At 43.6% G+C, this 15,169-nt stretch overlaps 1 protein-coding gene across 2 annotated transcripts in view; it reads right to left on the bottom strand.

The window, feature by feature from the left end:
• Window positions 1–15,169, bottom strand: part of LOC146854882 (sodium- and chloride-dependent GABA transporter 1-like) — a 510,325-nt gene that overhangs the window by 311,351 nt on the left and 183,805 nt on the right. The window contains exon 2 of one of the 2 annotated variants that reach the window (XM_085652291.1): window positions 6,220–6,289. The exons of the other annotated variant lie outside the window; for it this stretch is intronic. The gene's annotated coding sequence lies outside the window, so the exon portion shown is untranslated. The remainder of the gene's footprint in view (window positions 1–6,219; window positions 6,290–15,169) is intronic. 2 annotated transcript variants of the gene reach the window in all.

Below are 15,169 nucleotides of genomic sequence, written 5' to 3'. Positions count from 1 at the left end.
CAGCTGAGGTTCAAGTTGCGACTCAAAGAAACTTCTGAAATGCATAATGTTGGCATACGGATCTGTAATTTAATTCTAAATTCTTAAATATTGCAGGGGATATCTTACCACTATCAGGTGCAATAGTTGAACTGCATTTATCGTGTCTTAAAGGTTTTTAGGGGGTTGTCCATTCAATTGCTTCACAGCAAAATTAAGAAGTGGGAATTGCCCCTGGTCACATTTCTTTCGGTGGATGTCCTGCCAGCTTTCGCTGATGTCCTGAGTCTCATTCCACACCACTTTTAGTGCATATCCATCCTTGACTGATGCTACCATATTAGGGAGTGTACGCCACACATCAATCCCACCATTTTAGAAGCCTGCACCCTAAATGAGTCTTTAATTTTAATTCTCAGAATTTTCATTCTCCGAGGATGATTGCATCAAGAAATTTGCACTGTGTTTTCTCATCTAGATCATACCTGCCATGAAAGCCCAGAGCCTCTCTATAATATGCACTGTGCACAGAGCCCATGCCATGCTCATTGATAGACCCCTATGCATAATGTTTGTTGTTTCAAAGGCTCCATGACCATTCTTCACAATCTAAACCTTCTTCCTGCTAGTGAGGAATGTTGGGATTGCAAAAGTCTGCAGGACTATTGTCCCCCAAAACTCCAGGGGTGCTGGGATTGAGCTTTGTTCTAAAGAGGATGTCATAAGCCATAGCAATGTTTGGGAAGAGAGCACATAACATGTCTTTCCACATTCAATAACTGAAGGGCTTCTTTTCCAGTGGCAGTCGGCACGGATCAGTGCGTGTGGGGCTAAAGTGTTGTAAAAAAAAAAAAAAAAAAAGTAAAATGTACCTTTTGCGGCCTCTCGCATCCTTCTTCTCTCCCAGACTAACAGGAACCAGAAAGCACACCCAAGCTCCCCTGACCAATCATAATGCTGCAATGCAGCATTGTGATTGGCTCAGACAGGGAATGGGAGCCTGGGCGTGTTCTCGACCCAGGCTTTAATGCAGCCTGGGTAGAGAACATGCAAAGTGCGCATGATGATTTGGCCGGCCCGAGAGAGCCTGCCAAACAGTCATGTGCCCTTAGGAGTGGGCAAACCACTCTTCCCCTGCACCTCTGTCTTCGGAGTGTTCCGCCCGCAAAGCTGCAGCAGAAAGAAACATAAAATGATAATAACCTCGAGTTATTATCATTTTTTGTTTCCTATATTTCACTTCTGCAAGGCAGTGGGGCGATGCTCCTCCGCCGCCTTAGTGGAGGACCCACCACTGTTCTTTTAAGAAATATACCATGCACGTAATTGCTTTCAGAATACAACTTACTCCAATCCAGATGTGAGAATAAAGCAGTGTAAAGTCAAAGCTTGCTTTTTAGCCAGGATATAAGACCAGACGAACCATATGAAATTATCAACAACAAATTCACTTTTTACCCATCCATAATCCTATGTTATATATGGCACCAATAATCATCTAACCTGCTTTCAGCTGCCATGCAGGGGCAGAGAAATAATGGGTGAGCCATACATAACATGGTCTCTACACCTTGATACAAAGGTGGAGGAAAATACCTTACCTGCATCCTTAACCATCTCCACCACATTCCCTGCCTTCCTTCCCCTTCCTGCCGCTGTGCTTTCTGCTTTCAGTGAAAGCTGACAAACAGCACTGCACTGACAGGTTTTCAGCAACAGTAATTAACAAGTTTATTATCAATTGTTGCTACGTCATAGCAGTGAGGTACTAGATTTAGAATCCTGTATAAATGATCATGGTTTCCTATGCACAACAGTATTTTTAATGTATATACACAAGTCCAGTAAATGATTGGTTGTAGAAGTGCAAAACAAATCTAGCTAGTATGTGAACAATGAATGAATTAGGACGCGCAAACAAAATTCTGGTAAAATAACAATCTTCCATAATGTCTGTGTTGATATTTTTGTGTATCTTTTTTTTATATTTTAGAGAGAGACGTTGTTGTAAATGTGCGATCCAAGGTTAACCCCTGAGTATTGAGAGGGTGTTGTCTAAATTGTCTAGTTAACCTTGATCTACATCGCTAAAGGCAAGATGCTTTGTAGCTATTTTCAGTCACGTGTTATCCAGTACCTAATTAAAGTCCTACGTATTTAAGTGCAAATTGTTGATTTGATATGCCAAATCAGTCCTAAACATGTGCAACACTGCTTATTTTTATTAATAAGAAGGCCATGCACTGTATGTAATAGGTAGGAGTTTGTGTAAAATGTATTGATTATATTTGGTGTTAGGGTTACAGCCATGCCAGTAAGCCCTGGCAAGGCCCGCATGTGTGACCTATTGTTTGTACAGATTAAAGAAACACTTGTTATATAATTAGAATTTGTTTAATGTACTGGTTCTGCAGATGATGTGTTTGTACCCTGTGAGGAAGAATTTACTCATTGGTAGGAAGTGTTTGAAAGACGCGATATTGGTATTCACTTAGAGCCTCTTTTGAGGCGTGAGAAGGATAACTCCTATTGATTCAATACATACAAGTCAGCTCAAAAAGAAGGCCTTAAAGAAGTGATATCTAGTAACATTTATTGCAGTGAAACATGTAGACTGATTAAGTTTCAGGCATCTCTTTTTGCATAAAGTACCAAACCTTTTAATTTTAAGAACTAAGGGCCTGATTACAATGGCGACAAGACTGCCACCGACAGGCTGTTGGTGGCAGTCTCACTGCCATCTGAACCACCTTTACCGTCTGCCACATTAGGATGGTGGGCAGTGTGATGGAGGTCGGGCACACCGAATGCCACACATCCGACAGTCTCCTTGAGCCTGCCGGTGTGACGGAGGGCCTCACAATGGTGGTGATGCCTCCCAGGCACTGCTGTAGAGATTACGTTGTCTCTCCTCAGTAAGCCCTGGCAAGGCCCGCATGTGTGACCTATTGTTTGTACAGATTAAAGAAACACTTGTTATATAATTAGAATTTGTTTAATGTACTGGTTCTGCAGATGATGTGTTTGTACCCTGTGAGGAAGAATTTACTCATTGGTAGGAAGTGTTTGAAAGACGCGATATTGGTATTCACTTAGAGCCTCTTTTGAGGCGTGAGAAGGATAACTCCTATTGATTCAATACATACATGTCAGCTCAAAAAGAAGGCCTTAAAGAAGTGATATCTAGTAACATTTATTGCAGTGAAACATGTAGACTGATTAAGTTTCAGGCATCTCTTTTTGCATAAAGTACCAAACCTTTTAATTTTAAGAACTAAGGGCCTGATTACAATGGCGACAAGACTGCCACCGACAGGCTGTTGGTGGCAGTCTCACTGCCATCTGAACCACCTTCACCGTCTGCCACATTAGGATGGTGGGCAGTGTGATGGAGGTCGGGCACACCGAATGCCACACATCCGACAGTCTCCTTGAGCCTGCCGGTGTGACGGAGGGCCTCACAATGGTGGTGATGCCTCCCAGGCACTGCTGTAGAGATTACGTTGTCTCTCCTCACCAGCCTTTAAAGGCTGGTGGACAGGGACATTAGGGGCCTGCAGCGGGCCCCCAATCCCCTCTGGCCCTCCGATGTGGGCACTGGGGGGCATCTATGGTGCCCCCTACATGTCCCCGCCCCATGTGACAGGCACCGCATGGTGCCTGCCAAGTAGGGCAGGGATATGTACAGTGTCCCTATTTTGCTTTGCGGCGGTCGTATCATGTTGTGACCGCCGACAGTCTGTCGAGCGGTCCCGAATTCCGATATGGTGTCGACATTGTAATCAGCCCCTAAGTCATTATTTCAAGTATGACCATATGACGTCATCAATCAGTCTTCCTGTACTTGAACCAATGGTTCATCTTTATTGTTTGAACAAAATGTAGTATGATCAAGGGTGTAAACCAGATATCAGCATTGTGAAATGGTTCAACATTGGTAGGGAGCTGCCAACAAGTGCTACTAGGGCATGCCATTTTTGATTTATTTTGCATGTTGACAATAAAGATGTAGTATGAACAAGCAACATTTATCAACATGGGCATATAGAGAGTGGAAAATGAGGAGAGGGTCTACTGAACTGGCTCAGCAGTTGGTGGTGACAATAGGGTACCCATAGGGTTTGTAGAGTCTGGACCTGCAGGGTTGCTGGGGTTCAATATTTTTGCTGCTTTAAAAGCATTCAACATTATGAGCACATGAAATTTGGCTGTGTGAGTATAAGTAGAGGAGGTAGCCTTTGTAATTTGGATTTTTAGTATATGAACCTTCACAATTTAAGTGAATGGCTGTATTGTGAGTAGGCGAGTTGAAAGACACTTCAAGTGAATTGTTGTTAAGCAGACATAGTTAAAGCTCCACTCTGTCATGTTTAAATATTGCATCATTATTATCTTATCTTGAAATTACCAATACCTGGGATGGGGGAAATACTGCAATATTTCAATGGTGTACAAGACCCCAATAAATAAAAAGTACCAAAGTAATTGGGAATACTCCACCTGATTCCTGTGGCAATTCCACCTTTTTGGCCCATGCACACCTACCATTATCACATGCTTTTAAAATATTTTCTACACTTCTAAACATTGTTCATGTTGTAATACAACATCTTCTCATTTTAAATTCACTTTAAATAAAATATATTTTTTAAAGTAAAGTTTAAAAATAAAAAATAAATTATAATTAACCTCATCATCAAATGCATATACAATAGTTAAAGCATTTCTTTAAAATGTCATAAACCTGTTACAAATTTATTAAATATGTCTCAATAATTTAAACAAAAACCTAATAAGAAAGAAAAGTAAATTAATTTAAGAAATAGCATTAAATTCCACGAAAAAGAGTAAAATATAGAGCAATCTTACTTATTAATAGTGAATAAATGCTATTAACATTTTCAAAAAATATTATAATTGCTAAACTAATACTGCTCCTACATACATTGATTAAATAGTGTTGAACTTGGCTACTCTGCAGGGTCAACTCCAAACATTTTGCCCTCACCCTTCTGTTTTCTGTACTCATTGTTTTTGGCTTTTAGAACTCAGAGCACTTTACCACTGCTAACCAGTGTTAAAGTGCTGGTGCTCTCTCCATTAAACATGGTGAAATTGGCTTACACCCAATTTCTGCCTTTAATTTACTCATAAGTTACCATTAGAGTAGTACTACATGTACCCAGGGCTTGCACATTGAATGCTACTAGTAGGCCTGCAGCACTCGTTCCACCCACTTTAGTCTTTTAATCTTTTTAAAACAGCCATTTAGAACTGGCAAAATAAACCTTTTGCCAGGCCAAACCCTTCTTTTTTATTAGATATGAGTCAACCCGACGGTAGGCCATAAATAACCAACATGGCCCAGGGTGCATTGTATTTAAAAAGTTGGACATGCACTTTTAACTTTTACAGGTCGCTGTTGTGAAAAGCTCCTAAATTTGTTTTTACTGCAAGGTCTGCCTCTCCCATAGGATAACATTGGGTTACCTTATTACATTTAGTAAGTGATCATTTTCAATTGAGAGAAGGTAGAAATGCTGAGTTTCGTGTCTAAAGAATTGTAATTTAAAACTCTTCTTAATGGTAAATAGGGTTTGTAAGTCACAAATCTGAAAATTACAGTATTAGAAAGTTAGTATGTTCTTGTCCCATCCTATTGGTGCCTGCAGCCTGTATCCTGGGTCACATGACTAGGTATAGCTGGCAATTGGTTCTTGTGTATTACTCTCAGACAGTGAGACAAAGGTCGAATAGTTGCTGGCAGGACGGCTATTTCTGAGTTGATGGGGAGGAGCTGTCACTTATCACACTTGCACATGACAAAGGCTCTGGCTAATGACACTCACAATGGGTTTAATACTAGTATTATGGACCCCTAAACAAGCTTAGAACAGGGCAGGGAGGCAAGTAATTCCGAACACCTCGGAGGTGTAAATTTCCAGAACCTTCTCCTATTTCAAAGCTGGTACCAGGTATAAATTGTCAGACTCCTCCTTCCAGATTCCTCTGGATTGTGCTGATGCTCAAAGGGGGTCCACCTCTCGATGGCCCCAAGTCTAGAATGTGAACACACACAGAATGTTGGGATAGTCAAGCAAGGGAAGGAAAGGGTAGGAACAGCTTGGAGGGAGATCTGAGGGGGACACAGAAACACAGGGTAAGTGTAAACCAATATACGTGTGTCACAGCCAAGAGAGAACACCACATTCTTATAATTCTGGGCCTCACACACCCTACCTGAAAAGTAAAAAGGCTGAGAGTTTGCTGCCAGAAGAGAGTAGGGTGGATGCAAGTTCCCCACATGAAACTAGGAAGGAAAGAGAACATACAGGTGAAATAAATCCTTCCCTGCTTTCCACTCTCTCTATATATATATATATATTTGCATTAATCCCCCCTTATCACATACCTAAGAATACATGTGGTAGCAACTGTAGATACAAGGCAGAGACTGACTGAACACCCCGTTTTTATATCTCTCTCCTAAGAACAAGGAACAACCAATAGTGAATAAAGTAAGACCAGGCTAATGATATCCTAGTCCTAGCCTAAAATGCAAAGGTTCATAGGGTTGTTTGTATTATCACAGTTCCCTCAGTTTCCTCACACGAAGGGGAACAGCAAAGTTCTATCGCTCTAAGTAACCAGACTGTTAAAGATCACAATGCCTTCCAAGTGAGAACTGTTCTTTTTAAGCAAGCAAAACGAACCAAACAGCTACGTGACCAAAATGACGTGATAATGAAACTCTCCCCCACAAAAGACCACTAGGAGACGGTCTCATCCAACGGAGGAGAAACACAAGGAATATCCATAGAGCCCGTGTGGGCTTCTAACCTCCCCCGCAAAAGACCGCCAAATGCCGGTCTCAACCAACGGAGGAGATGCACAAGAAATAGCAAGTGAGCTCGTGAGGGCATAAAACCTCCTCCGCAAGAGACCGCGAAATACCGGTCTCGACCAACGGAGGAGATGTACACGGAGGAGGTGGACGAGGTTAATGAACCCCGCTGCCTCTCACCCGAGAGGACGGCCCGCAAATAGGTGCTCTAGGCACTCTTACCGCCTTAGATACCGTAGTCTTTGGGAGTGGTCTGCGAGGCTATTCGTCAGGATAATCGGCAGCATTGGCGGTCACCGGCCTCCCTTTACTCTGTATCCGGCGTGGCGTTTGAATCACGTGCGACGTGATATCGCGAGGCATGCCGGGAAATATTTTGCAATGGAGTTTTTACTTCCTGGTTAACGCATTTTTAGACAGCGCGTAACCGGCCTTTAAACCCTGACATAAATAATAGACCCTCATACCCAACTCTTCAGTACAAATATGCATCTATGGACGACTCACAAGAAGGACTGCTGTGCTGCACTGCTTTAAGAAGGACTGCTACGCAGCTGCCCAAAACTCTGCTTCTCTGCTTCCCTGCATCCCTGCTGCCTGAGTAAGAAGGACTGCGCATGCATCTTGAACCCAGGAACACCAGACTGCCTCCAAGGGCTTATTGGGTGGCCTCCTCATCAGAGCCTCAGGGACAGAAAAGGTTCCAACCACCTTGAACCATGTACCTGGACTCTGTCTGCTGTGAATCCTGCCCCCAAGTGGTGCCACCCAGTCCTAGACCCATGGAAGTGGGCCTGAAGTTGCTCAGCCAGCTCAACTGAGGTCTCTGCCACATTTGACGCAGTGCAATGCTATTCCTCGAAGCAGGCGCATTGGAACCGCTGCTGCGTGATGCAGGATCTTGCCTGGCAGCCTGCAGCTCATTGGAACCACTGCTGCACAACGCATCGCTGATGCAGGAGCGCGCATTTCAGCACCTCAGAACAGCTGTTGAGTGACGCATCCTCAATGTGGGATTTTGCATTGCCACCCAGAACCGCCACTCCTCAAGCAGGATTTAGGGTACTTCATTCTATGGACCTAATTTGGTATCTGTATCTGACCCATGCTCCATTGCAGTCCACCTGGACTTGTGACTTTGTTTCGGTCTGAAGTAACCAGATGACTAAAGTTGGTGCTTAGTGCTTTAAAGCGCTATTAGTTACTAAACCTTTACCTGTTCTACTAATTGGATTTTTGTCGTTTTGGTCTCAAATAATTTATAAAATTTTACTCTATCTTTCTAAATTGGTATGGTTATTTTTTTGTGTTGTGTTTTCACTTTATTACTGTTGAAGTGCTGCATACATACTTTACACATTGCCTCTAAGTTAAGCCTGATTGCTTTTGTGCTAGGCTACCAGAGGATTAAGCACAAGTTAATTGGGGGTTTGCTTGTGACTTTCATCCTGACTAGAATTGTGGTTGCTGCTTGAGTAAGATTTTATCCTCCTCAAACAGTAATCAAATTTCCTACAAATAGCATATGTGAAGTCGGTAAATTATGCTAGCTTCCCCACTACCTGGGCAGGGACATCCATATGTGCCCACTAGGCCTCAGCCTACCACCCTCCGGTACCCATCAGGGCTTTGCTGGGGGGGGAGTGAAGGGGGGGTGCCGTAATGGTATGGGACGACCCACTCAGGGTTGGCTGAGGCTTAATTGATGCCAACTTAAGCAGGGGCATCTTGGCGCCCCACAGGCCTGTCCTGGCAGACCCGATATAGGGTTCACGACAATCCAGTGGGTGACACACTCAGTGCTATGTCCCATTCCTAGCCAGTGCCGGAACAACCCTGGGCATGTGACATGGGTCCTGTGCTCACTGTGTCACTGGATTCAGGCTTGCCTGGCTGTTGAGGGGTGTTACCCCGACACCGGTCCCAGGGTGTTTGTTTAGGGTCCAGGGAGGACCTGGCTTGGCAGTTTGGGCTGGACTGCCCACACGACTAATTTGCATATGGCTGGTTCCAAACTGGGTGGCATGTGAGCAAAAAAACAATGGATTAAACCCAGATCTGTGACTGGGGATGAGTGTTTGAAAAGTTTCAACACTTTGTCCATCATCTTGTTGTGTTTGCTATATCCTATAAGTGTCATTTCTAAGCGAGCTATGCCAAAACCCCCTTCACCAATGGAAAGGGTTTGGCATTGCGAATCCATTGATATGAAATATCATGAGGCTGCTCCACTGCAATCCACTATTAAGGGTGTCTGCATTGGTGCACGGCTACTGTTTGTGCGCCGGCGCATAGGTGGGTATAGGAATGCACCATATTATTGTAAATATGGTGCATTCCTGCACTTAAACAATGATGCAGTTTGGTGCAGAAACATTTCTTGCAGCACTGTGCTGCGTTATTGTCTTGTAAATATGCCCCTAAGATCTGCATGCCAAGGACATATGACAGACTATCTAGATGCGTGATAGAATGCACACTGTTCTTTCTTTGCTTAAATGATTTAAAGTTTTTTTAAATATTCCTTTTGCGTGCTGACTTAGCCCATGCCTTGCCCCACAAGCACGAATATATGAATCCAACAAAGTATGGAGCGAATGTACGCCCCATATCCAGTCGCACAGCAACATCCACGATACTCAATAGACTCCATCCTTAATTTAATAATCCATTTTAATCACTCTTATTCCTTTGTTTGTCAAATTATTATTTTCTTTATTTTCCACATCAAAGGCATCATGTTTTCCCATTGCTTACAAATACTATAGATATGACTATCTAGGCCTTGTACTATAGCCCTCAGGATGTTGCTGTGTGACTGGATATGGGGCGTAAATTTGCTCCATACTTTGTTGTGTGCAGATTTAGATTCCGTATATAGATTTCCCGATTCATGTCCTTATATAGGTACAATTCACATTGCCCTTATTTGGACAACGAAATCCGTCCCTTATTTAGACATTGTCCGTACAAACCAAATACAGGCATGGCCACCTACATCCGTCCATCCACGTCACAACGAATTCTTGGAAAACCAGACCCGTAAGCCTTTAGGAATTTCCCTCAGCTTGAATATTGATTTCTCCAAGAACTCCTTAAGTATGCATGAACATCTATTCCTTAGGGGTTCATTCATGACGTTCCTCTACCGGACTTTTACGTCAATACTGGCATTCTTAGACACCTTCAAGGTATAAATATACCAGCACTTGCCCTGGCAAATTGCGGTTCTTGGAGGATTCGATCCAACCCAAACTACGCGATTCGCCACGGCAAGTTCGGAAGGAGATCGAGTTCCAGCCTGATGCACTGACCTGACGCTGTCATCCTCCTCGCAGAGAATCCAGCTCCAGTGCTCACTGACCTCCCTTGCGGGGGGTTAGACTATCAAGTCCAGAAAAGAGATTACAACCTCTCTCATTCAAAGGTATGGAGCTGACTAGAACTTAGAGAAACTTTTGACAACTCTTGGCTAAACTAAAACATAGCTAGCTATACTTTAGAAATGGCACCTACTTCAAACCTCGTACTTCACTTAGGTTAGGTACACTGGGGTAGAACAATTTAGAAGCATCAGATGAGTATCACATTTTAGCTTATGTTATTTATGTATGTATTTTGATTAATATATGTCATAGCTACAAACCATGCTATTGCAGTATTATTTTATCTAACTGCTAACCTCGTACATATTGTACTTTGCAGTCTGTCTTACGATTGTAGCAATTCATATCTCTTGCATGAGAAATAAGACTGTTCAATAAACCCTTTTATTGAAACGCCCGTCTCTCTATTTCTGTGCAACTCTGTAGAAACAAAGCTTGCACGATTGACTGAGTGAAACTGTTATCTATTGTTTCCACGATTCTGAGACTGTTCCAATTCTAAAAGGAAACAAAGTTGTCATGTTTATGCGGTTGTCAGAGACTAATCCCTTCTTGTATATTCAAGAAGTTTCTAGTGACCTCTGAGTTTGCTGGCACACACAAGTAATTAAGTTTAATATACTCGATAGAGAAATACTGACCTTAGTCCTATGTCAAAACTATAGTGTATGTTATTCCAATGCGCAGAGCCTATCAGGGATATAGGAACTACACTACAGCTTTGATGGATTCATATGGCGGACAGGCCACACACAAATCAGTCTTGCCCCTGCTCCTCATGGGAACAGTCCATCAAGTGTTCTTTTTGCATTTGGCTGAGTCTGCACAGCAGACTGGACACAGGTTTAACTAATATGTGTGTCTGTGCGCACGCACAAGCCTGTGTTGGCAAGTGACACACGCAATCATGGGCACCATAGGTGCTGGAGCATACGGACAACAGCCAATAATGGCATGCTGCCCATGAGTTTACTCAGACAGATACCAGTGTGCACAATGGCATGTCCGCCCATGTTTCAGAACATGGAATCATTGCCACTTTCCAAAAAGAACTATTGATGGACAGAATGCAGAACAATGTCATACATTCACCCCAGTACAGAGATCTGGGCCAAAATCCATCGTTTTTTTGCTCACTATGCCATTCCAGTTTGGACCCAGCCATATGCAAATCAGTCTTGACCCTGTGCCCAATGGGAACAGTCCAGACCGAACTGCCAGGCCAGGTCCTCCCTGGACTGGAAACAAGCATCCTAGGACCGGTTACGGGGTTTCACCCCTCTTCAGCCAGGATTATCAGGATTGCCACTTCCCAACATGAAGAGGAATGGGGCACGTGCTTTCACAGGCCAGGCCGGGCACATGGCTTACTCATACCATAGCGCCTTTGGTGCAGTGGCGTGCACGTCACCCTGCTCGGAGCAGCCGGACATGGTTGGATCCCCTTAAACTGTAACTTTGCGCACTCCCATCCCGTGACAGCGGACCAGGCACCTTGCACTGGCACCATGGATGCGAGCGCGTAGACACGTTAGGCCTGTGCCAGCAGGCCTAACCTGGAGGTTAGAACCCTGGGAATGTAGGTGTATGCTCACCAGCCCACGGTGGCAGCCCATGCACCTATGCAAAATGCCATAGGTGTCAAGTTGTATCCTCTAGGCAGGACGCGTATCCGAAACAGCATTAGGGCCACTGCGCACACCTTGGAATGCATTGACAGGCCAGCCCATGTTCCAGAACAGCCTCATTCTCATCTACGTAGGGAGGCGCACGCACTTCCACATGGTCTTGACAGTGAAGATGTGGTCAGCGCCCTGAGACCACTCCAGAGAATTGGCAACACCCCTGGAGTATCCATGGGTAGAGTCGAAATGTGCGCCGTTGCATGGGTGAGTAAAGGATTGCACCATATTCTTGTAAATATGGCGCATTCCTGCAATGACGCAGCTTGGTGCAGAAAAACTTCTTGATGCACTGCGCTGCATCATTGTCTTGTAAATATTCCCCTAAGATTTGCATTCCATGGCCATATGGCAGACAGGCCTACACTTTAGTAGAGATATCTGTGGTTCAAAGGGAAACCCATAAACCACCCCGAACGTCTAAGCCACATGACAGTATAACTCCAGGTGCTATTCTTCAGCAAAGGGTGAGATACGCTTGTGTGGACATGGGGCCAGGGAACCCGGACTAGGTGGTCACATTGTCAGAGGACTCTATTGTGCACATGGAGGATAACTGTCCATATTGAGACTGGCCTGGGCCGACAATCTGCTGAAGTGTGGCACCCTGAAGTGTGCTCTCCAAAGGCCCCGACCATGGTCCTCCTGATCTCTCCGAGATCTCAGGGACATCAAAGAGCTCTCACAAGGGACCTACACCCTCTACCTGCGACTTCTTGAGAGCGGTGCCCTCTCAAATGCCCATCTTGGCTACTGAATCTCCACTGATAGTGTCCTGCGAGCATGGAACTAAGAATTGTGTCTTGCGACCGGATTGTCTAGCTCCCATCTAAGAAAGGTGGTTCCTGTACAGCGGGCAACTCAACACTAATAAGCGTCTAGTGAGTGGTGAGCGAATTCACCGGTTGCGGGACCCACGTGGCCCATTTCATCAATCGTGACGCATGTCTCTTGTGCGACACGCTGACTGCATTCTCATTGCGTGCAATGTTCAGTTCACAGGGTACGACCCTCTGAGGTGGAGGTGTACCCGTAGCAGTGCCTCTTTCTACCTAATGTGGCTCTGCTGAACCTGCGCCTGTATGTGTGACTGGACTAGTCTGGTACAGCCTGTATCATCAGACGTGGTGCCTCCTTTCCAGGGAGGTACAGAATTGCATCTCCTTGCTGTGTCTGACGGGAATTGCCTGGTGCAATCCATCTCAATGTGCAGCAGTCATTGTGCCTCCAGTGTTTGGAGACACAGAATTTGCAACGCATCGTATTTGAAATCTAAGGTGCTGGGCCCGACCCGGATCATCGTGTACTGATCGGGGCACCTCATCCTATTGAGAGGTTCCCCTGTGTTACTCTCCATTCATCTGTTGAACCTCATCGCGGTGGACCAACTACCCTCTCTGCACCTGGCCTTCCCAAAGACATCTTGGCACCAGGTAGTAGCAAGAGAGATTGACTGGGTTGGAGAAACGCTTCTGAGACAGTTCAGAAGCCGGACAAGAGACTGCGTGACTCCTTTGTGTTTTGAGACCTGGTGGGGAACTTATCAAGTGGCTGCTAACCTCTTCCTTGTCTACGTCTACCTCCTACATATTCCCACTTGCTCTTCCCAAGGACCCAGACAGTGTGATTTTGGCCGCATGCGGTCCAGTGTCCGGGAGGTGGGACTGGTTATCTTCCCTCCGTGGGTATAGGACAATCGGGGTGAACCAGAGGGTGGAGGGAGGCTTGGGCCACAGAATATGAAGACAGTGAACCACTGTCTTGCTGGGTACTAGTGGCACTGCATTAGAGTGCTGAGTATGTATGTGTGTGTGTAGGAGCATGCCATACGGACTGTCGCACACTGTAGTGGTGCAGAAAGAGTGTGTATGAGTGGGAGTGATCATGTGTGGACCGCCTGTGATTCACAACACTTGTCGGCGGTGCCACATTATACGTTGATTGTTGCCAAAAGCACAATACCTTTTGACATTGAGATTTCCTGCGTGGTTTCAGCCCGTGGTGCTGCTAAAAAGAGTTCTATTTTTGTGTATGAGTATACTTTTTATATCGTGAACTGCATAAAGGTGCTCTCTCTCATTTGAGGGAGGATTAGATTAGGTATTTTCCACAGTGTGCATAACATTGATATCATAACAATACAAGTGGGCCTAGTATTGCAAGTAATATATTTTATATATGTGTTTTATGCGCAAAGTATATGATGCTCATGTTATAATGATTGAATACGTGTGCTGAATATAAACGTTTTTACATACATCCTGTGTGAAGTCTCTATGTGATATTCAGTGTATTTATTGTGTGTGTCTGCTGTGTCTTTGCTTCACACATTGCCTCTGTAGTGAGCCTGACTGCTCAGTGCCAGTCTACCCAACCCAAGGGTGGACACGGGTTATACAGCAAGTGTAATCACTTGCCTTTGACGGGAGTGGTAGTTCTGGCTTGGGCATCCCATCAGCCAATCAGACACTGCTGTTTCCAACAATTGGTGAAAGTGCATATATTTGTAGGGAGTCAAATTTATTACTGTAACTGCAGCCCAAAACCTTTGGGGTAAGTGAATACATTTTACCAGGTCAAATTTACTTTTCTAACTCCAATCACCAATATGTTGAAAAAGTGCATACATTTCTGCCCCAGACAGATTCACAAATCTAACTCCAATACCCAAAAACATAAGAGAAAATGCGAATATTTGACATATTCACATATACTATTGTGATCCAATCCTAAAAACAATGGTGAGAGTGCATACATTTTGTGGAGTCTGTTTTCTAATCTAACTCCAGTCACACAAACATTAGAAAAAGTGCACATATTTTATTGTATATAATCCACAAACATTTACAACTATAATTCATAGTTTTCACATTTTTATTTCCTATACATATTAGAAGCTTCTTTAAACATTCTAATCAATATCCTATTTTAGTATTATTTATTAGTCATATTGGAGATGAATAGGTTAAATTACCAAACATAGTTCAATAATATTAGCTATTTCTACCAATTGCATGGCATGATTATTATAGTTTGAATTTTATTATCTTAAAATATATTGTGAATGATTTTTCAATTTAGATTATAATTGTTAATCAGAAAACTAATCATTGACATATTAATTCAATGACATTTTTTTATTATTCTTTATTAATTTCATATACAACTTTAGAGCAATTACAAATGTTTTCATTTTCTAAAAATGTATACCTCTAATACTTATGTTGCTTAGCTGAATAAACATTTATTTTTATAACATTTATTTATATAATTAGATC

Source organism: Triturus cristatus, chromosome 4_1, assembly GCF_964204655.1.
Source record: "Triturus cristatus chromosome 4_1, aTriCri1.1, whole genome shotgun sequence".
In the NCBI taxonomy this organism is placed as follows: domain Eukaryota; kingdom Metazoa; phylum Chordata; class Amphibia; order Caudata; family Salamandridae; genus Triturus; species Triturus cristatus.
The sequence above is the reverse complement of the archived record's forward strand: the minus strand, read 5'-3'. Positions and strand labels throughout refer to the sequence as shown.